The sequence below is a fragment of the Herpailurus yagouaroundi genome, unplaced genomic scaffold (assembly GCF_014898765.1).
Source record: "Herpailurus yagouaroundi ecotype Mexico unplaced genomic scaffold, PumYag 198, whole genome shotgun sequence".
NCBI classification, from domain to species: Eukaryota; Metazoa; Chordata; class Mammalia; order Carnivora; family Felidae; genus Herpailurus; species Herpailurus yagouaroundi.
This window is the reverse complement of record NW_024412429.1, coordinates 32,182,800-32,204,051: the sequence shown is the minus strand read 5'-3', so window position 1 is coordinate 32,204,051 and position 21,252 is coordinate 32,182,800. Positions and strand designations below refer to the sequence as shown.

General features: G+C 40.3%; 1 protein-coding gene across 14 annotated transcripts in view; it reads left to right on the top strand.

The window, feature by feature from the left end:
• The window catches only part of EYA4 (EYA transcriptional coactivator and phosphatase 4), a 316,035-nt gene that overhangs the window by 37,875 nt on the left and 256,908 nt on the right, over nt 1-21,252 (top strand). For 12 of the 14 annotated variants that reach the window (XM_040449156.1, XM_040449155.1, XM_040449151.1 and 9 more), the window contains exon 1: nt 567-664. The exons of 1 other annotated variant lie outside the window; for it this stretch is intronic. The gene's annotated coding sequence lies outside the window, so the exon portion shown is untranslated. Of the gene's footprint in view, nt 1-566; nt 665-1,251; nt 1,367-21,252 lie in introns of those variants that run through there. One more of the 14 variants, XM_040449145.1, reaches the window with a different exon arrangement.

The following is a 21,252-nucleotide window of genomic DNA, read 5'->3' as shown; positions in this document are numbered from 1 at the left end:
CGGGGCCGCCAAGGGTCCCGAGCGGTCCCCACGCGGGACCGCGAACGATGACAAAAGACAGTCACCGAGATCGAATAAAAAGAAGTTGGTCCCCGCGCGCCGCCGGTCCCGGGGCCCCCCGGCGGCCTCCAGTGGCCGCGGGCGCCGGCGGCGGCGGCGTCCCCCGCCCCCAACCCCGCGCGCAAGTGCAAGGCTGCCCGCCGCGCGGCGCACGCTCCGCGGCTCCCGGCTTCCGCGCAAAACTTCGAGCCTGTCCACGTGAAGTTGTCGCTCCCGTTCAGAGGGGCAAAGAGCTTTGGGAAAAGCTGGGCAGTGGCGACGGCGGTGGCTGTGCGCGCGCTCTCTTTTTCTTTTCTTCCACTTTTCCCCTCCCCTGCCTCAGTCCAGAGTTTTGGCTCCTCTCCTTTCCTCCTCCCCCTCGGAGCCGGCTTCTCCCCCCGCCCCGTTTCTCCCCCACTAGTGTACGCTATTTGTTGGCGGGGGGGGGGGGGGGGGGGGGGGTGGGTGGCCGAAGGGGATGTCCTGTTTTCACCAGAGGCACAGCGCGAAGGGGAAACTCCGACACTGGAAAGAACGAGAGTAAATACCTAAATACAGACGCACGGATCCGCGGCTGGGACAGACACTTGAACTTCGGATCCCGAGGCGGTCCGGGCTGCGGGAGGTGAGTGTCCCTTCTCCCCGTCCCCTCCCGCGGGTCCCGGTTTGCGGGAGCCTGCGGACTCTCCCCGGCGAAGTGCGCGCGGCTCCGCCGGGGACGCCCAGCGCCGGGGACGGAGGACGCGCGGCGTGTGGGCGCCGATTCCCGCGGGCGTCCGGAGGCGGAGTGCAGCACGCCCGAGGCCCAGGCCGCCGGGGCTGCAGTGGTGCCTTCCGCGCGGAAGGACGCCCCTTGCCCCGAGGGTCTTCTCCGAGCCTGCGGGGCCGCTGCGGGGCGGTGGCGGGACGGGGTGCGCCGCGCCCTACCTGTACCCGCCCCCGGCTCGCCGAGGCGCGCGCCACGGGGTCTCCCCTACATCCTTCCTGTGCCATTTATTATTGGGATGATCCCCCTAGATAAGCCTGACGCAAGGATGCTGACCCGGTCCGGTGGAGGGCCCGGGCTCCTGGCATTGTCACGATTCGGGATGCGTGTGTACGTTCACGGCTTGTGCTCGGATCTCGAGGCACGAACGGGCCTTTTAAACCGCGGCCATCCCACTTTAATAGTTTTTATGCGGCGTGGACCCAATGTCTCCTGCAGCTTGCCAGGGTCCGTGAAATTAGAGGCGCCTTGTCAGAGGAGTCGCGTTCATTGGCTCGGGACGCGGATGCCATGGAGGGATTATAACTTCTCCAAACGAAGGGACCTGGCTGCGGAGAGCAGGTTTTCTCTCGTTTCAGAGCTTGCTGGGGTCCCGGGTGGTTGTGGCCCTGGAAACGGCTCTCTGTTTTAGCGTGTGGTTCAGCGGGATTCGGAAGTAGACCGCGTGTGTGCTGGTGTTATTTTGCGCCACCCAGCAGCCAGAACTTTCGTTTAGTAGCACTTTAAAGATGTTTCTCTCTTTGTAAGCTAGCATTATGGGGAACAACTTGGAGCTGTAAGGAAGTTTGCGGACCGAGTGCCACGGCAGAGCTGTGGCGAAGCCGGAGAGCAGTCCCCGGTTGGGGTGGCAGTGTCTCTCCTCCCCATCACCCCTCTCGCCCCTTCTCTTGAAGGCTCGCGGGGTTCGTCCTTGGGGTGAGTGTGTGTGGGGGGGGGGGGGGGGGAGGGTAGTGTTTGGAGACAGTCCCCTGCCCCCTCGCTTCCCGCGCCTCTCTCCCCTGCACTGCAGAGCGGGCAGTCATTCATGAATCCCTAACCTGAGACCGGAGGAGGAAGGCGCAGGTCCCTGGGCCCTTCCTGCCAGGGGTGCAGAACAGCGACGGGGCGTGTGTTTTGGTTTCAGAGCAGTTCCACGTGGAGCATCTCCGTGTGCGTGTCTGTGTGTTGTGTACTTGATCTGTGAGGAGGTAACAGGAGTCTCGTGTTCAAACCCAGTGGGCCGTTGGCCATTAATTTGCTTTCCTGGCTGTCATTACAGACACTTCCAAAATCTGATACCTCAGAGAACCAACAGGTTAGGTTTCACATTAAGAGCTCATACTTAACAGTTTTCTTTCTCCCTTACCCCTTTTGGCTTGGCACCCTGGGATCAACGTAATTGATGTCGCGAAACATATCTTCTCGAATATGGCATTTTGTTCCTCTTCTCAGCGGCCACTTTTTGCACCCTCCTGCATTTGTCAGTTTCTGTGCGGGCTCCTTCGGGACTTAGGTGGGAGTCTTAGGAGCTTTTAACAACCGCGGGCTCACCTTTAGCAGCTTCTGGAGTTTCATTTACACTTAGGTGACTGGCAGGATTGGGAGTTGAGGATGGTTTTTGTTTGTTTGTTGGGTTGTTTTTGTTTTTATTTTTAATCCCCCCCCCCCCAGGACACCCCCAGGACAGGGATTGCACTTGATAACGTTTCCAGAACTTTGGTTTTAAACAGAAACGTTGCCTTTTTTTTTTTTTTCTTTTTTCTGTTATAATGTTTGTGGCCAGCTTGTAGCTGAAGAACCAAAAACCAGGAAAGGGGGCGGGGAGAGAATCCTAAAAGAAAATACTTGATACCTGGTATGGTGGGTGCGTTTTGGGGGACTGCGCTCAAAAGGCAATTGTGTGTGTGTGTGTGTGTGTTTTAAAATAACATTATCCCAAGAAATAAGTAGCAGTAGTAACAAGAGGCAAACTGCTTTGTGTGGAGCTCGACTGCCACAATCTGATTTTTATGGCAACAATACCAAAGGCAGATATGACCGCATCCGTTTTTATTGTCGTTATGAACCATAAAAATAGTTTGTTCCACCCGATTAAAAGTTGTAAGCCATTCAGAGCTAAACCAATTTTTAGAAATGACTGTTCAAGAAAGAAAGTTAAAACTTTTGACAGTTACAGCTTTGAAAGTAACATAATTAGATTATTTGGAAACTCCTTTTTTTTTTTTTTTTCTGATTGGTAGGGACATAACCTTGTCTTTCAGAACAAGTGAAGGTCTAAAATCAGTGTAGTTTTGAAAAACCTGTTTTTCTTTGTCAGTTACCTGAAAATAGTATTTTAATGTATTTATACATTTTAATGTATTTATAATTAGAGGTTGTTTCACAATTATAACAAGTAAGAAGACTGACTTGATTATGTTTTTTATTAGGAATTATTTCAGTGGCTATTAGATAATTTCTCTTACAAAATATTTAAATACTGTGTTCAAATTTTTAAAAATTAAAGAAATAAAACATAAGATTTGTACAAGAAGAAATTGGTTCAGGAGCAATCGTTATTCTTATTAGAAAATATAGATGCTGCATTCTAGAGGATTTGTAGAAGCTCGTGGAAAAACTTGTCTTTGCATAAAAGTTTCTTGAAGGGAGTTTGGCAGATGAGTAGTTTGTCATTTTTTCTTTTAAGAAACCTCTTTGAATTAAAAAAAAAAAGAAATCAAGTTATCCATTTCTAAGAGTTTCCTTTTTATTTATGTTGTGATTTGGGGTGTAAATAAATTTTACATACCCACGGGAAATAGAGTGTCCAGTTTCATGTTTTCAATCTCTGTTGCAAGTTCTAAATGACTGATGCCATGTCTAAAAATATATTTATGTGGCTTGGTATTTCATTTAAAAAAATGTATGCACCGAAATGAAATTATCCAGAATCTTTAGAAAAGCAGAACAGTAGAAGATCCGTAGCGATTGTTATGAAGAGTTGGGATGTCGGAAAGTTCCAATTCTAACTTTCAAATAATGAGGTTAACTTATTTCACCCGGTGAAACCTTCCATTTTAATAGAGAATTCTAGAAGAGGGGAGATAATCCTTTTCAAGACTTAGTGAAATGTTAAGTAATAAGAGTGCAGGTATTTATTATGTTTTTTCATTATCTTTTTTTTTCCCCTATTAGGTAAATGCAGGAACACTGCACATTCAGTAGAAACAGGCCCCCTTTATAAGGAGTTTATTCACCATAGTTCTGTATTGCAGCTGCTGATCATATTTCATGGAGCTGTTAAAGCACTTAAAACCTAAAATTAGGTACTGTCTGGTTGTAAATATTTCAGATCCCTCATTTAAGAAACAAACAGAAAAGCGTGGTATCAAAAGTAGAAGATGTTTTGAATCTTCTCATTGAAAAACTCAACAAACCTTTATCAAAGACCTTCTTTTTCGGGTGAGAATGTAACCATGACAGTTGTTTTTAAATGGGTATTATTTTTACATAGTCTAAACTCTTATAATGTGTCTTCCTATAAAGTGTCTTAAACTAATTGTATTCAGAAATACAGTTGGGGGATTTTATTACAACGGTTACTAGGTGAATGAAATCAACACGGGAAGGAATGGACGGGACAGTTGCAATGTACCTGCTTCTCTCATGAATGTTTCCTGGTGAACTAAGAAATGACATGATCTTTTAGGCATTTGTTCTAGAAATGGATGAGATGCAGTGGTGTATTTAATTGCAGTGTGTGTAATATTGCATTCAGTTAGATGTGTTTTAACACGGGGAGCCCTGAATATTCATTGAATTGTACGTGGAGCAAAACTTGGCATCATTTATTTTGAACTTAAGTGGAAGAAAATAAACAAGAAACACATATTCAAAAGCAGTGCAAGCAATTTTGATTGCTTTTAAGAGGTTTGAAGACTTTGTAAACATTACTGTCACCTAATATTACTCCTGGCACTGCACGTTAGTATATGCCTTGGTGATACTCCATTTTACTCTTGAAGTTTGTGATTCTTACCATGTATCCAGCTATGTTTCTGCTAGTAGAGAGGACTGAAAGTGAATACCACTACCCTTACTGCCCTAACTCCTTTTCTGTCTTCCAGAAAAAGAGATGAAATGCATTAATTTAAAAATAGAAACCATTTTGAGTTATCAAAACCACATTTTTATGGTAGTTTAAAATAGTTTCAGAGAGTGCACCTCTGGATCTCACTGTAACCTTTTCTGTCATTGAGAGGTGCTAATTGATCTTAGGTCACTGACATAATAGTATAGTTTGATATTTGAAACCGTTCAACATTGGCCTGGCCCTTTTCTCACCCTGAGATTTCAGTCCATGGCTGATGAATAACACCATATTAAAACGTCAGGAATTCTATTTTTTTTTTTCTCTCTATGAAACATTTTAATACAACATACTCATTTTTGAAGCTTTTATTTATGGACAATAAGTGCATTTATTTTAATGCACCTTTGAGCTATGGGAGAAAGACTGATATTATCGTGTTAGGATTTTTTTAATATTTTTTTTTCACGGGTAGATATTTTTAGAGTGAAAATTTGAGGCAGAATTTGATTGCTGTGATCACATTGGAATACTTTCAACGCAAAGTTGCATTAAACTAGTATTGAATAGCCATCTCGAGTTTTCACACCTACAGTATATTTTCTTAGGCATGTTCATATCTTAAAATACATCTGAAAATAGAAATTGTCAGATTCGTTTTTGTAAAGTTGTCCTTTTCCTTTCCCTGTAAATCATTCCCGTTGTCAATGTCTGTTGTTATTCTCATCACAGCATCATAGCTGACATTTACTGAGGCGTTACTTTAAAGTGTGGAATAACCAATTTTATCTTTTCAACTCTACCATAAATTAGGTACTTTTATTATTCCCATTTTACAGGTGAGGAAACTAAGACCGAGTCATGCAATGGCGTGGAGCCAGGGTCCCAACTCTGCAGTCGGCCCTCAGAGGTCTGATTCTCAAGGGCTGCATCAGGCAGTCGCTCCCAACAGTCATATATGAGTTCATTTTTGGTGCTTTCCGAACAGACATTTTATATTTTGTATTATTAATTATGTATTTATTTAAGGGTATTAGAAAAATATGTAAAGTGACATATTGAACCTATAATTTCACAGATCATATTGTTGAAGAAAAGGACAGAAAAAGTATTGATGTAAAGCAAGTTAAATTTTAGAAAGCGCCTATTTAAAGAAACGGATGAAGTAACAGTGAGTGAGCGCTCGGCTAAAATAGCCCAAATCATGGAGGTTGGTGGCAAATGACTGAATTTAGAGAAACTATTACCCTACAATGCTTCCCAAATGTCAGGAACTTATGAGCAGGTCTTTTTAATATTTAACTTACATACCAGCTTTTCCTTTGCTTTTCAAGCCTTATCCGTTGGTTAGATGTTATTGATTTTGTTAGATGTTACTGGTTTTGTTGTTGTTGTTATGATGTTGCTGTTGTTTTAAGTCTGAATGCTGGTTGTGAATCTCAAATCTACACATTTCTCTTGAACACACTAATAAAGGCTGCTTGATGAATTTCTAGAGGCAAGTTTAAATTGTAATGGGTCACTCATATTTTGGAAACACTTTCAGTTTGCATGGATATCATATCAGACTATATTTTTAAGGTTTTCTCTAGGTGAACACTTGCTTTGCTGTTGATAATCTGTTTTATAACTTTATTGTTTCACTGACACAGTGGTTTTCATTTATTTATTTATGTATGTATTTAGCCACAGACCCTTTTATTAAAGTGAAAACTGACACTCTGCCCACAGGAGGAATATTCACTGCCCTGAATGAAGCAGAACATGGGTGGCCCGTGAATCACTCACCAACACTGCCCTGCAACCATTGCCCGCTCCCAGTCTCTCTGAGGGTCTTTGAGTGTGTGAAAATCTCTGAAAAAAAAGGTCCTCTGAGAAAGGGGCCCATTCAGAGTACCTGCTGTATAACATGTTGAAATGTCATCCACTAAAAAACAAAACAAAAACAACTCTCAAATACCACAAAGTATCTGCAGTGTAATATGTGGGCAAAGGCATGCCTGCCCATCCTAGTATTACTTGGAATGTTCTTCTTAACCAATCTGCCACTTTATTTCAGTTTAGCACTTGGAAAATAAAAGTAGCGGGTATGTTTCCCACACGAAGGTCCAGGTCTGAATGAGGCACACTGAATTTTTACATGCAAATGTTTGCTATATTAGAGTATCTTTTTTCCTTTAATGACTTTCTGAAGAAACATCAGCAGTGGCAGAAATTGACATGCCCTTAGATTTTCACGTAAATTATTGCTGCCGTTTCTGTGATTCTTTCCTCTTTTCTTCCTAAAATGAAAGGGACATTTTGTAGTGAAGGCTACAATTAAATCATAAAAGTTTACATTCATATGCCATTAAGTTTAATTCTACTCACAAAAGCAATAGCATTCGATTTGAAATTCTATACTTAATCAGGTGGGTGTACCACATACTGGGAGAGCTTATTCTCTGAAAGGTCACATACACAATTCACAGACCTCTGCGTGTACCCTACAGAGTGATCTATTCGTTACAGTTCACCTCTGACTCTGAACTCCCCCATGTTAAAGGATTTGAAAACAACTAAATGTTCTCACTAAGAGATTGAATACTTCTAACCTGATGTGCCTAGTGTGTTGAAAGTGATGATAACTTGGGGAAGTCAGCAGGTCTCTGAATTAGGTAATGCTTTTCACTTAAAAGTTTATATTTTAATGCAAATGTATATTCATGTATGAGTATGACTCAAGTAATTCTAGCCAGATTTAATCACAAGTGGGTGAGTCATGTTCAGATTCCCTTTTGCAGATTTTCTGTAATCTCAAACTTTGCTTCTAGTAGGTATTTTAGGAATGCAAACCTCAAAAATTCTGTCGAGAACAGCAATACTACTAAATTTGTTTACACGAATCTTTAGGTGTTCAGATGATGTTGCTGCTTTGTTTTTCTTAGTTGACCCAAGAAGAATTGTAATTTAGGTCCGTTTTCTGTCCTTAATTATTGCCTTTGGATTTTAAAGTCTTCATTGGTGAAGATACCTAACAAAATTATGGGTACCCATACATGATTTTTAAGTGCTTTTTCATTTTCAGTGTTGCTCAAGACATGTAAAAATTAGAGTGAAATGAATAGGTTTTTCCCTACCGTGTATTAATTTTGGAGACGTTGGGGCTTTTAGTCTCTTTTAGTACATTTTACTTTTTCTTGGCATATACCATTCACAAGGAATGGTTAACTGTAATAAGTGAGTTAACCGTGATAACCGAGGTCGCGGGTTTAATTCTCAGATGATCATATTAGCTTTTTGGGTGTACACATGTCCTATATACACTTAGTCATATTGTCTTTAGTTTGGTCCTGGGGGACCATCGTGGATGATGCTGGACCTGTCTCCAAGACTCTCCTCCCTATCTATAAGATGTTCAATCACATTTGTTGACAATTTTTAGCAGGTACCTCTTGCACTTCAACATGCTTCAGAAAAATTCTCTGTTGCCTCTAGGACAATTCCAAAATTCTTAGCAGGGAGTACAAGGCCTTTTGTGCCGAGAACCTTATTGCTCAGGTTGCCTTTCTCCTCCATCACCAGCTGGTCACAGGAATCTCTAGCAGTAGAGAGAACTGCAGTTCTCAAAGAAATACCCCGCGTCATTGCCACTTCATTGCTTTGTGCATGTGATTCTTTCTACCCGGAAGACAGCTCTTCTGCCCCTGAAACTTGCTTTTTTACTTCTTTTCCAAGACTGTAGACATCAAATGTTACCTCTTCTGGTAAGTTCATCTGTCCTCCAGAGGCTGAGTTGGATGTTTCTTTCCTTTTTGCTGCCAAAGCACCCAGCTTCTGCCTTCAACCCAGCACCTGCCACATTGACATGTAATAGAGTTCATGAATTCAGATCCTGCTCTAGACCTGTGTGTTTACTGATGCACTTACTGGCATTTTTCATCTCTGTATTTCCAGTGAGCAGGGGTCACTGTGGAGTGAATTTCTGTGGAGTGAAATGCGTAAGGAAGATGGGGATGAGAGCAGTGATGGTGAGACTGGACATCGTCTGTCATGAGATTGGGGGGCCCCATGAGCGGGGTAGCTGTGACCATGAGACGCAGGACAGCCTTAAGAACAACCTCAGGGATTTTTGTATTAGCCCAGTAGAATTACGACTCTGAATCTAGGCCCAGCTTATAGGTGTGTGTTTATGAGTGTAGAAATGTGTTTATTTCCCTCATGACTCTTGAGAAGTCAGTGGTCCAGTGGGTCAGCCAAGGATCCTAAAGATCTTTGAAGATACGAGTATTTCATTGCACTTGAAATCCGAGGGAGCTGATTCTTCTTATAGCATAATGATTAAGTGCAAAGAATATAGAGGCAGGCTGCTTGGGTTCAAACCCCAGCTTTGACACTAAAGACTCTGGAATGATAAGCATGTGACTTAAACTGGTTTTGCGTCAGTTTTCTCCTATGGAATAGAACATACTCTGTGAGGTTCTGATGACAATTCAGTGAGTGAGTGTATGTGAAGTATTTAGAATGGTGTCTGATAAGGGTATTAGCTGCTATGATTATGATTGTTACTCTTCATCAGGTCACCCAAAATGTTCACAGAGTTTTAGAGCTGGAAGTCATTTTGGGGGTCATTGACTGGGGACTATAATTTGAGTCTCCAGTGGTCCAAATGCAAATTTGGCATTCTTGGGTGATCTTGGCAAAGCTGAGGCTGTATTTGGAGCCCTGAGAGAAGATATTAGAGGGGCCCCAAACTGGGCTTTGGCCATTTATGTTGCCCAGAATTTCTTTTCACCAGTGCTTCCACATGCAGTATTCTAGATTTTTTTAAGGCTTTGATTTATGGGGCTCTCCAACTTCCCTAAACAGTTAATTTTTTTAAATGTTTGCTTGTTTATTTATTTACTTTTGAGTGGGGAGCAGAAAGAGAGAGAGGGAGAGGCAGAATCCCAAGCAGGCTCCACACTGTCAGTGTGGGGCTTGAACCCACAAAACATGAGATCATGACCTGAGCCGAAATCAAGAGTCAGATGCTTAACCAACTGAGCCACCCAGGCGCCCCCAGTACTGCTATGACTCTTATCTCTGCAGAGACAATAGGGGGTTATAAACACTCTGTTTCAGAATTTATCACTCAGTCCTTGGATTCAGATGTAATGAGTGTATAGCAGAGTGGGGCTGAGGGAGGAAGGGAAGTTAAAATAATTGTTAGTCGAGGTTCTGTTTTTATTCTTACCTGGAACTTCCAGATGCATCTGTCCTAAGAAAAATGTACTCATATGGATGTTGTACTTGAATCCCTTAGCATATGCAGCCCAGTGTTTCTCAGCAGTTGACACATAGTGTGACATTAGTCTCAGGTGTTCTGAAGCTCTTATTGGCATTTGGGGTTGATGATTGTTGGCATGTGTATATGGCTGGCTGATGCATTATAGGGTGTGGAGTAGCATTCCTAGTCTCTACCCACTAGATGCCAGCAGCACCTTCCCTGGAGTAATGGCAGCATCTCCCCGGACATTGCCAGGCATCCTCTGGAAGCCGATTGTCCCCATTTGAGAACCCATGACCAAAGTAGATCTTAAGATCACTTGATTTGGTCAAGACTCCCAGGCATGAGCGGATTGTTCTATTTTCAGTCAAGTGTCAAGACTCTTCGTACCTTCCGCCTAACTTTAAATACAAAATCAAACAACTCTTATTGGTTGTGTTGATGGATAAGCTGTACGCAGATGGGATTTACAGATAGGCTTTACACAGACGTTTAAAAATATTTATCTATTGTGGCGCTTGAGTCGCTCAATAGGTTAAGCGTCCGACTTCGGCTTAGTTCATGATCTCACGGTTTGTGGGTTCCAGCCCCACGTCGGGCTCTGCGCTGACAGCTCGATCCTACGACCTTGAGGTCACAACCTGAGCCAAAATCAAAAGTCGGATGCTCAACCAGCTAAGCCAGCAGGTGCCTCAGGCTTTATACGGATTGACTACTTTTAGCATATTTTTTTTTCTGGGAATAATATATGAGTAGGGAGAGCAGAATACCCAGGGAAGTATCTAGGAAGTAGATATTTCTCTGACTCACCTTTACGTCTATTTTTTTTTTTACTGTTGCTTATTAGTAGATACTGTTGATTCGCTTTTAATAATGACAATTACCTATGTTTTTCCCACAGATGAATAACTCAGTCACAAGAAACTTGTATTTACTGTAGTGCCAGAAAAAATAAAGTTTCCTATAATCAAAACTGCCTAAGATTGAAATACTCAATACAATTATTTGTTCATTTCCGATGAGAACTTTTCAAATGAAATATGTCTTAGCTTTCAGTTTGTACCACAATTTCAGTATCTTGAATTCAATAACATTAGTCCAGTCCGAAGAAAGTGAAAATGAAAATATTGCATTAAGCACTCCTGTGATGAATCACCAAATCCAAACTTAGTTCTAATTCTATAGGTTTAATTTTGACAGACATTTTATCTGTGACCTCCTGTGTAGTTGAACGTAAGTAAATGTGACTGTGGTCTGAGTACCACCTCTGTCCTCTGCCTAGTTTAGCCTATATGAAAGATGTTTGAAGATCACTTAAACGAACAAAAAGGAACATAATGCTAATGTAAAGTGAGAGAGGAGAACGACCTACATGAGTTTTGGATTGAATGTGAAACGTATTTTGAAGTATGAAATAGTTATAGAAATATAATTCGACTCCTACTCCTATGAGGTCTAAACAGTAGATAATTCTTCTCATCTCATCAGTAATTGCAAAGATACTTGAAATTCTACACATATGTATTATCTAATTTAGTGGTTTTACTTTAATTATATTAGGCAGGTAATCATGGTACCTGAAAGCAGTCAAACTGACCTAGGGATTTCACGTCATTTACTAATTGAGGCTCAAGCAGGCAGGGCGGAAGAACCTGAAAACGTACTCTGTCTGTCTGTCTCATACCTCTCCTTGATTTATGCTTTAAGTTTTGAAATGTACTTTTAAGAGGGGAAAGTGGCTATGCATATAGCATACTGAATGTGGCCAAAATGTCTTCCTGTTTTCTAAGAGGAGAAGGACCTTGCTCAGCCACTTGTTAGCAGAAAGATGAATTGGATTCTGAGCCACCCAATGACAGTTGGGGGTCATTCCAGGGGAGTTGGGGGGTTGTCAGTTAGGGGCTTAAATCATGAGTTTTCAGTTTTCTTTTTTTTTTTTAATTTTTTTTTTTTAACATTTATTTTTGAGACAGAGAGAGACAGAGCATGAACGGGGGAGGGTCAGAGAGAGGGAGACACAGAATCTGAAATGGGCCCCAGGCTCTGAGCTGTCCGCACAGAGCCCCACGCGGGGCTCGAACTCACGGACCGCGAGATCATGACCTGAGCCGAAGTCGGCCGCTTAACCGACTGAGCCACCCAGGCGCCCCGAGTTTTCAGTTTTCAGATGGTGGAGGAGAGTTCTGCTCCCTGTCTTGACAAGAAGTCCAAAGAAGGCGTAGCAACACTCAACTCCATCCAGGTGCTTTATACCTGATGTTGAATAAGAAGCCCGTTCATTGGAGAACAGCCAACAAACCAGAGGTTTGGTTTTTTCGAAGGAACACTTCCTGGGCTCATAAATTAGGGAACCGCCCCCCCCCCCCAAGAATTTCAGGTCACATATCTACTTTCTCAGGTTGATTCTTTGTATAATGGGTCCTAATGTAAGACTTACATATTTTTATGAATGCTCTGTGTTACTAAATACAATTAGGCACTTCCTTTTTGTCTCCCCGGGGTATTCTCTCCCCCCATTGTCTTCCACTGCCCCAGCTATCTCAACCTTCTCACATCTTACTTTTTTTGCTGCCTACCTGTACAAAAAAATCTGCTACCTTTTCAAGGCTTAGTTCGCATGTCACCTCCTCTGGGAAGCCATCCCTAATTCTGCTCAGGCAGAATTCTGCTGAATTCTGAGAATTCTGCTCAGGCAGAATTCATTCTTTTCTCTCTGTAATACCATAGCACCTTTTTGGGGCTGTTAATATCGAAACACATTGTGCTGTGGCTGATTATATGTGAATCGTTCTTCTAGAGAGATCCTGAACTCACTGAGGATAGAGATCATATCTTTCCCCCACTGTAGTGCCAGGACCTGGGCATATTCATGGAAATTCACTAACTGCACTATTCCATGCATGTCTTCACAGGACATACAGCCAAAGCCAGACGGCTACAAAGAAAATCCTGTTTACCGTTTAGAAACTGATTTTCTTTTTCTCATGGTCCAAGAAACACATTTATTGGTGGTGGTGGTTTTTTATGATAACTTATTTGATATTTCATTTATACTAAAGTATTATTATTTTCTAGAAGAAGAAAAGATCTATCTGGCATGAACTGGTGTTTTGAATAAACTAGAGTTAAAAAGATTCTAGTCGAGGTTTAATAGTCTTTGTATTTCTGTTTTCCTCCGAAAACAAACTTCGGCCTCTCTGGTTGCTTTCTGCAGAGATGCACTGCATGTTATTTTGAAGAATTTTTAACCCTCAGAATTATGGACTTCATCTGAGAGGAAGCATGTTCTGTATTTGTTTATGTCAATGTTTCAAAATATGGGGACCAGAAATCCTAGATGTGTCTTAAAGTATGTGTGGCCTTTTGGTGAGAGAAATTAGGTCTTTTTTCAGGCACAATTGAGGAAGGAAAATTTTTTGTTTAGTTTCTAGTGGTTTGTTTTTAGGCATTTTCCACAAAAAGATGAGCAAGACCCTTCAGAACCACCAACTTGCTTATTTAGGGGGAAAAAAAAAAACCCTCCCGTGTCCAAAAATAACATTAAATTAAAATGATTGTTTCCAATAGTTTCAAAAATTGTGGTTTTATTTCCTTGTATGAGTCACTTCTGAATGCAGTATGTGATTGCACTACATCATGAGGAAGCATATTTGCTGGATAGTTTAGTAAGTCACATTGTTTATCAGAGAATCAGATCAGAAGAGGAATTTAGCTTACCTCTCCGTTTTGCAGGGGGGGGGGGCGGGGAATGGATTAGGGACGTTAAGTGGTGTCTTCAGAAAGAAGCTAAAAAGAGGACCTCCTCCTGGAGACACCCCAGTGCTTCCAGCTCTCTGAATTGTTGCCTTTATTTTCCTTCGGGCATGTCTGACAAGGAGTTGCAGATACTGGAATCAGACCACAGTCTGTCTGTGTCCAGGCCCTGCCGCCATTCCTCAGTGGTGCAACCTTGGGGAAGTTACTGAGCTGCCGTAGGCCATAGCTCCAGGATGTGGACACGGGGAGTAATAACAGTACTTGCCTCTTGCCTCGTGGAGTTGCAAGGAATAACCCAGTTCATACAGGAAAAGACACTGAAAATGCTCAGAACATATTTTGAATTGATTTCTTTGAATAACCTGCTGAGTGTATTTAATATTCAAAAAGGGGACCTTCGTGCTGCTGAAGCAAGATTTTTTTTAAATCAATTTTTTCTTTTAAGGAAAGTAATTCATACGTTGGGTAGCACATTAAAACAGAGATGATAGAAGTTATTTTTGAGGGGAATGACTGGAAGAAGGAAGGAGAGAGGCTTCTGGAATGCTGGTAATGGCCTTTATCTTGGTCCGATTGTTGATGACACGGGGTGCTTATTTAATAAATGTGTATCAGTTGTTTACTTTTGATTTGTGTACTTGTGTATGTTTTACTGTAATAAAAAGTTAAAAAACACAGATGTATTTAAAGCCAAAAGTGGATGTCCTTCACTTTATTCATTTCCTCTAGATTCCACAAATCGGGATAAATCGTTTTATTCTAGTGCACTTCCTTTCAGACTTTTTTTTCCAGACTTTTTTTTTTCCTGTACATATGTAAATGTAAGAACTATATGAGGTGGTAACTTATTTTTATTTTACGTTTGTTTTTATTTTGGTATCCTGTATCTTGAATACTTTCCCACGTGAGTACGTATAATTCCGGGTACTCCTATTTAATTTATGTGTATGTTTTACGATGTAACTGTTCCCTTCTTGGTGTATACTTAGGTTGCCTGCAGTTTTTTCTTATTATGAATAGTGTTGCAGTGACGATTTTTATATAATTCTCTGTATATCTCCCCCAAATTCCTGGAGGTAAAACTCTACATGCAGGATTAATAGGCAAAAGAATATGTGTATATTGCATAGATGGTCCCGAAAGATTTTTCCAAGAAGTTATAACACCTTGCATCCCTATGATGATGCTTATTACATCTCCCTCATAAAAGAGATGGGCAAAATGTTATGCTCAAATTAACACTGTAGTAATTTGTGCTCTAATTCATAGGAAAGCTAATAGTAGTAAATTCCTTGAGACTCAAACACTAATTGGAAATGTTTAGTGATAAGAGCAAATCGTTCTATTAACCCCATATATAACAAATCTATGTTATATACAGTTAATATCATTTAAGAATTGTTAAATGAGTAATTATGTGAGTAATTATTGTGTTTATTCATAGTTCTTTAACTAATTGGTAGGAAGAAAAATGCATATATGTCCTATTCGTGACCTGGTTTTCCTCAGTACCATAAAACATTAATAAGAATTATTAGGAGAAGTGGCTCTAACTCATATGTTGTTGATGAGAATTTATGAGGAATTACGTATCATTATTCTGTTAAGAGCCAACTATGTGCCAGGGGCACATTCTAAGCACCTCGCATATATTGCTGTAGCTTTTTAACATGTATTTGAAAAGGATAGACATGTATTATTATAAGTGAGATTACTCCATCCTGAATGTATGTTGATAAATAATACTATATGCCAAAATATTAACTGTCATATCAATGTACTAATTTGTAAACCTGTGAAATGTTATAATCTGTTTAATGTGAAAATTAAATTTAATGTCTCAAAATCCAGAAAATTGCTACTCAAGTCCTGACTACCGCAATGTGATACATGAAGTTTAAGATGAAGTATATTAATCAGTTGACTTCATTGTTCGAATCTCCTATGTAGAAACTTCTGTTTCCAGAATAGTCAGTTCTTACAAGTTCTGGTTAACCTTTAAGAGTTATCTATTATCTTAAAAGAGTAATCCAACTCAAAATAGCTAACCTATTCCTCTAGCAGTGGATAAATATGGCTATCAATTTTTGTGGGGTTTTTTTCCTGCAGAATTTCCTGTTATTCCAAGGGACTCAATAGGACTTATGCACATAAAACTGAAAATTATATTACTACAGGGAAACTGCTTTGTGCCTTTGAGAAGGAACTCTCTTGCTAACTTAAGTACTATATGTGTGTAGAATAGCTAACATTTTCCTCCCAAGAAATTTCATGTATGCAGTTAAAACACTCTTAAATTGATTAAGGATTTGTTATATATTTCCAGAAGCACTCAAGAGTACTTTTATGGTTATAAGAGTAGAGTGCATTAGAATGCCAGAAACCAGCGAATACGCTAGAGGCCTTCAAAACCATGCCCAACATTCCTGACTGTACCATATAAACATGTGGGGCAGCCTGGAAAAACAAAACAACTCCCCATCCCCCCCAACAGAGGTAAACCTATGATGATAACACTTCAACTGGCTTAAATATTAATTTGATACTTTTTCTGTTAGAAGTAATTTTTATTACCTAGCAAACGGAATGGAGAAGTAATAAATATGACTGGTATTTCTTTCTCAAGTATCATTTTACATTAGATTTGACTAGTTACCTTTATACTTTTTGGAAAGCGTATTATGGAACTACCACCGTATTTTGCCTATTAATCAGGGAAGCTAAAAAGCGTTTTATAAATGTTGAATCAAAACCTTCACTGCAGTGAGGGAATTAAATTTCAAGCAATATACTCCTTTTATAGGGTGAGAAACTGAAGTATGGAGAAATTACAAGATTTTCCCAAAGCCATACATTGAGTCATGGTAGACATAGAAATCTATGATTCTGTTTGCCTGATTCACCCTACAATTTCATGAGATTCAAGTTGTCTATTTCCTGACATGTGCCTGAGGAGCGTTTCCTCATTCATTTGCTGGTTCATTCATTCACTTCTTAGTTTATACATTATATAGGAATCAGTGTTTTTGCAAGATACAATCTTGATGTAGGGAGTGTGAATAATATTTGAATTTATCTATCTTTGATATTTTCTTTGAAGAAACTTGTATTTTTTTTTCATGACCATGAAAGAGAAATTAAGGCATTCAACAATAGGTTGGATTGTTCAGGGGTGGGCCACAGTAATATCTGTGAGGAACACCTGAAGCTTCTTTAGGAGCTAATACATTCTGTTCAAGGGCTTGAACAAGAACTTGGCTGAAGCCCTAGTTAGTCCTGGAGCAGAATGGTGGCCAGAAGAAACCATCTTACCCATCAGGTGTATGGAAAGGACCAGTGTCCACATCTCTACAATCTCTTATATTTGGTTTGATCAGGAGAGGGGAGATTATCCTGCTTCCCTGTCATTTTCTCGAGTTTCAAATCTCACATTTTTAATTCTTATTTATTGTGATCTTTTTCTTCCTAGTTTAACCAGTATTTTCCCAAGCTCTCTTCACCCTTTTCTTTTTTGTTTCCCTTTCTTTTCTTCTTTCTTTTTTTTTTTTTTTTTTTTTTTCTCCAAGCTGCAAGAGTCCTATTTAAAGGAAATAGTATTTCTCTGGGTCAGACCTCACTTCTCCTTGATTGAACAGCTGGTGCCACAAGTAATGTCAAATAAGGAACGTATCCAGCACCTTCCTCCCGCGCTCCGCCCCCTCCCACACAGTGCCCTATAACAGAGAATCCAAATAATATAAAGGGGTGCCATCTGCCCTCAACCTTTTCTACAGAGTTTAGTGGACACTGTTTTTGTTTTGTTTTGTTTGTTTTCTTGTTCTTTGCTTGCTGCTCTGAGACTTAGGACTGAAACTCAGTTCCAGCTTATGGCTCACCAGCTCTTTCCTTGGAAGAGTTCTTTCCCAGGAGGCTCTTCAGGCCCAAGAACACTTGGAGCCCTGGGAGCCTAACCCATAGATTCTACAAACAAGCCCAGGCACGTCCAAGTCCTAGGCAAACCAAACTTTCCAGTATCTTAAACATCAGTCTTTTCTATGATTTTCCTGAAGTATAATTCAGTCTGTAACAAACAAGCGAATGAACAGAATCTTAAAGTCTTTCATTCTTCCTGCTTTGAAAACTGATTCCCATTAATTTCCAATTCTGCTAATTGGGTTTCCTTTTCATTTTTGTCTGGATATTAATGTGATATTTGGTATACATTAATGCTGATCTGTACTAATTTAATGTCCATTTATAATTGAATGGTTTAAAGATAATGATGCACTATGACCTAGTTGATATCGGTCTTCCATTTAATGCATTTCCTAGGCAATTATGCATTCCTAGCAATTGTGGCTGAGTGAATTCTCCCATAATCCCTGTTGGGAAACAAAACTTCTTCTTTTTTTTTTTTTTTTTTTTTAAAGATGTGGTCTTACGAACTAGAGGTACTTAACTTGAGGAAAAAAGATTTAGAGGTGACGTGAATGGTAGCACTCTCTTAGTATCTACCCTACATATTAAAGCAGGATTCAGTTTATGCTTTGTGACTCTGATGGGCAGACTAGAGTGGAAATTCGGAATGATAGATTTAAAAACTAATACATAAGGAAGAATTGAAAATGAAGACAGGAAGAAGGAGGTGATTCTCCTCACTGGAGCTAAGAAGCTTCAAATGTTGTATCTGCAGACTCATATGAGCACTCTGTAAATAAACCTCACTTATTTCTGTATTCCTCCAGATCCCAGGACAAAGAAATAACAGAACATACACGGGTGCACAATATGGGATTGAACACCACCACCAAATTTATTAGACCTGTTATTTTCTGAATTCCTAGATCTTTAGCCCTTAAAACGTTTTTGGATTTTTAGAAGCTATAATGACAGTTTTTTTTGTTAATGTGATTCTACTTGGATTTTTTTTTCCTCCTTATTTTTTTATTTTTTTTTTTTTTAAATTTTTTTTTCAACGTTTTTATTTATTTTTGGGACAGAGAGAGACAGAGCATGAATGGGGGAGGGGCAGAGAGAGAGGGAGACACAGAATCGGAAACAGGCTCCAGGCTCCGAGCCATCAGCCCAGAGCCTGACGCGGGGCTCGAACTCACGGACCGCAAGATCGTGACCTGGCTGAAGTCGGACGCTTAACCGACTGCGCCACCCAGGCGCCCCTTTTCCTCCTTATTTTGAGAGAGAGAGCATGAACAGGGGAAGGGTGGAGAGAGAGGGGGACAGAGGATCCGAAGTGGGCTCTGCACTGACAACAGCAAGCCCGATGCAGGGCTCGAACTCAAGAACACAAGATCATGACCTAAGCCAAAGTTGGGTGATCAACCAGCTACGCCACCCGGGTGCCCCATTGTGAATGCGGGTATAAAGTCAGTGGATCCTACAGGGGAATTTGTTGAGAGGAAAGAAGGTACTCAAGCTTTCCTGAACCCAGCCTCAATTAAAACTCCGGATTAAAAAAACAAAAAACAAAAAACAATTTAAGTGTCCCAAATTTTAGGAAGGCCAGTAGCATCATTTTTGATTAAACCCCTAACTAATATTCACTGTGGACATAATTCAAGCAAGTAACTTGTTTTAGATAAGTCAGATTTATTGTTATATTTTAAATTTCTCATGTTTGTTATGTACTAGATTCTGCACACCCCCTGCCTCCCCCAAATAAAAAGGAAGACTCTCAGTGGTCACATCTTGATTCCTGAGAAATTGGTGATATGGAAAATTTTAGAGAAAAACATTTGTGTTTGTGTTGTTGTTTTTTTGTTCCCATTAATTTCACTTCAGGGGCTAAATATGTCCCGCGTATTTTCTGTTAGCTTATTTGTTTGTGTTATCTTCCTCACAAACTGTTTCCTTAGCTAAATGTAATTTGATATTTAATTCATTCATTTCTTTCTGGAGATTTCAGTGCATATACTTCAAAAACACTTTTTATGTTTTTTTTTTACCCAAATTTGTGTATTTATCTTTCGCAGTGTGAGGTTCCTTTAATTTGGTTTCTATTCCTTCTATTTCTTTGGTTTAAGCATACTGACATTTTCAGGTTGTCCTGTAATCTCAGATTTTGGGTCTCAGGTTCCCTCCTGTTACGTTTCTGTCTGTCTCTACGGTGTTTTGTTTCCTTACGTAGCTTATCATTTTTGATGAATTTCTCTCTCAGAATCTTTTCTGCCCCGGGAGCTAATTTTGCATTTACTTCCCTTGGAGTCTAGGGATTTCAAGCCTCTGGATCAGTCCTGCTTGTAGTTTTTTGGTTTGAGGTTTCCGTACCAGAGATACAGTAACAGTTCAGAATTTACATTTGAGCAAGACTGAGGTTTTGATTTATCTCAAGTAATTACTTTCTTTTACTCTCTTCCCAACGGCTCCATCATATGACAAGCTTCCTTGCTGAGTCCGATGGCGGGCTGAGTTTCCTAGCCCTCTTTCAATGTAAGGGACAGAGTTTTCAGACTTTCTTTTTATACACTGCCTCTTGCTTTGTTCCCTGCCCATCTCTATAAACGAAGATAATGACAACAAACGCAATAATACACAAAGAATATCTTTTCCTCTCAACTTTCCACATGGAACATTTTTCAAGAATCGTGGGTGTGACACCTGAAAGTCATATTTGCCTTAGGAGTTATAGTCACATATTTTCAATGTCCTATTGATTTGTCTTTATTATTATCATGCATATCTACCTTTTCTCCATGTGTCTACCAGCTGCCACATCAGTTCGGGTTCCCTTGACTTCTTACCTAGATCAGTGCAACGGCTTCAAGCGGCCCCTTAATTCTGGTGACTATTCATCTTGTTTTTCAAAAATCCAAAGTAGATGTGTGGTTGCAGTTTTATGACCGATGTCTTCCTTCATTTGCATTATGACTGTATCAAAATATAGTCAAAACCCACTGTATTTATCCACTGACATTTAGCTCCTCAATCTTGCTTTTACCAGTTCAAAACTTCTTCTCTGGAAATGTTTTCTTTTCTCTTTCACATACCCATCTATAATTCTTCTCCTGACAGCATCAGTCTCTCAACACTAAAGAAACCAGTCCCAACTGTGATGTTATGTAGAATGGCAAACTAAAAAGGGGTAAACGGTAATGGCAATAATGTAATTAAGATATTGTTCATTTTTGCAAACTTATGTAAGTTCAGAGAGTTGCTCAAAGACTGGTGACTTTTGGCTGCTATCTAAACATAGATAATGTAGCTTCTGGAGATCACTAATTAATATAATATTCTTAGAGATGAATTAAAAATCATTACATTTCCATAGGAAATTGCATGTATAATACTTCACTTTAAAGTAAAAATATTAAAATGTTTTAATTCATTATATAGAGAGCAAAATGAAAAAGCAGAGATTTGCTTCCACTCTGTCTTGAGTAATCAAATGGCTTGCATTTT